Source organism: Artibeus jamaicensis, unplaced genomic scaffold, assembly GCF_021234435.1.
Source record: "Artibeus jamaicensis isolate MK-2021 breed Jamaican fruit bat unplaced genomic scaffold, CSHL_Jam_final contig_558, whole genome shotgun sequence".
Classification (NCBI taxonomy): domain Eukaryota; kingdom Metazoa; phylum Chordata; class Mammalia; order Chiroptera; family Phyllostomidae; genus Artibeus; species Artibeus jamaicensis.
The window spans coordinates 3,445,448-3,447,853 of record NW_026521886.1 but is presented as its reverse complement, the minus strand read 5'-3'; the positions used below and the strand labels follow the sequence as shown (position 1 = coordinate 3,447,853).

Below are 2,406 nucleotides of genomic sequence, written 5' to 3'. Positions count from 1 at the left end.
TTCAGTAAATGTTTTTCACAAATCTGGGTGAGGCAGTTTTAGCAAAAGTAAGACTCGAAGTGGCCCAGGCATATTGCAGGCCTGATTCCCCATGGGAGAACCTATCCATGGGTGTGAGTCCTGTGCATCTCCAAGTGGGAGCTGCGCCCACACTACACAGAAAGGTCTCCTACAATCAAAATAAAAAGCTTCAGCACAGATAAAGAAAGCATCAGCAAAATAAAAAAGGTACCAACTATATGGGAAAATATATTTGCAAATGACACCTCTGGCAAGGGTTTGATCTCCAAAACATATAAAGAACTCACACAATTCCACTCAAGGAAGACTAGCAATTCAATTAAAAAATGAGCAAAACATTTGGACACTTCTCCAAGGAAGACATACAAAGGGCCCAGAGACATATGAAAAGATGCTCAGTTTCACTAGCCATCAGAGAGATGCAAATGAAAACCACAGTGAGGACTAGTGTCTCTGCTTCTTCTCTCACCATGACTTCCTACAGCTATCCCCAATGGTGGGCCTTTTTCTCCTTCGGGAGCATGGGTGGCGGCAATAGGCACTTCAGAGGGGGAGTTCTATACCATGCACTCAGCATCCAGGGAGGCTGGATGGCCCATGCCCTGTGGCCTGTCAGTGTCATCTGCTCACTTTGTCTCCTCATCCTCTTCTGGGGGCTAGCAGTGGCAATGTGGGCACCCTGGTCAGGTCCGACAGGCTTCTGGTGGGCAATGAGAAGTTGACCATACAGAACCTTAATGTCTACCTGGCCTCCTACCTGGAGAAGGTGCATGCCCCAGAGGTGGCCATTGGCGACCTGGAGGTAAAGACCTGTGACTGGTACCAGAAGCAGAGGCCCCAGTCTTCCACACTACATCCACTACCAGACCATGAGGGAGCTGCAGGACAAGATTCTTGGTGCCACCATTGAGAACTCCAAGATCGTCCTGAAGATTAACAATGCACATCTGGCTGCAGATGACTTCTGAACCAAGTTTCAGACAGAACAGGCCCTATGCATGAGCATGGAGGCTGACATCAAGGACCTGCATCGGGTGCTGAATGAGCTGACCCTGACTAGAGCTGATCTGGAGATGCAGATTGAAGGCCCGAAGGAAGAGATGGCCTACCTGAAAAAGAACCACAAGAAGATCAGTGTTCTGAGGACCCAGGTGGGTGGCCAAGTTGGTGTAGAGGTGGATCCCACTCCTGGTGTTGACCTAGCCAAGATTCTGAGTGACATGAGAAGCCACGATGAGGTCATGGCTGAGAAGAACTGGAAGGATGCTGAAGCCCAGTTCATCATCCAGACCGAGGAGCTGAACCGGGAAGTCACCAGCCATACAGAGCAACTGCAGACCAGCAAGACAGAGGTCACTGACCTGCACCACACCCTCCAGGGTCTGGATATAGAGCTGCAGTCTCAGCTCAGCAAGAAAGCTGCCCTGGCAGGCATGCCAGAAGAAACAGAGTTTGGTTTTGGAGCCCAGCAGGCACAGATCCAGATGATGATCAGCAGTATCAAAGCCCAGCTGAGTGAAGATTGTGCTGACATGGAGCAGCAGAACCTGGAGTAGCAGAAACTCGTCGACACCAAGACAAAGCTGAGCAGAAGGTTGCTACCAACCATGGCCTGCTGGAGGGCCAGAATGCCTATTACAACAACCTGCCCACTACTCAGACTGCCTGAGTCCAGCAGCCTTCCTGGCTTCCTGCTTGGAGCAAAGGGATGGAAGCTTCTGGGTAGGGAAATGAGAGGGTTGGGACGTTTACCTCTGGCTCCTCCTCTGACCTAACAATAAAATTTTATGACCCATGGGGAGAGATAAATCCACAATGAGATACCACTTCATACCAGTCAGAATGGCTACCATAAACAAGTCAATAAACAAGTGTGGGAGAGGTTGTGGATAAAACAGAACCCCAGTGCACAGTTGGTGGGAATGCAACTGATACAGCCACTGTGAAAAATGTTACAGAATTTCCCCAGAAAACTAAAAATGGATCTGCCTTTTGACCCAGCAATTCCACTGCTGGTATTATAATCCCAAAATCCTGAAACACCAATTCAAAAAGCCTATGCACCCCAATGTTCATAGCAGCACAATTAACAATAGCCAAGTGCTGGGAGAAACCTAAGTGACCATCAGTAAATGAGGGGATCAAAAAATTATGGCACATTTACACAATGGAATATTATACAGCAGAAAGAAAGAAGAAGCTCCTGGCCTTTCCAACAGCACTGATGGAACTGGAAAGCATTATGCTAAGCGAAATAAGCCAGGTGGTGAAAGACAAATATCATATGATCTCACCTTTAACAGGAACCTAAACAACAAAACAAACAAGCAAGCAAAATATAACCAAAGACACTGAAATAGAGAACAGGCTGACAGTGACCAGAGG

General features: G+C 47.8%; 1 pseudogene; it reads left to right on the top strand.

The window, feature by feature from the left end:
* The first annotated feature begins 491 nt into the window (after positions 1 to 491).
* Positions 492 to 1,690, top strand: LOC119034593 (keratin, type I cytoskeletal 19-like; annotated as a pseudogene).
* The last annotated feature ends 716 nt before the right edge of the window (positions 1,691 to 2,406 follow it).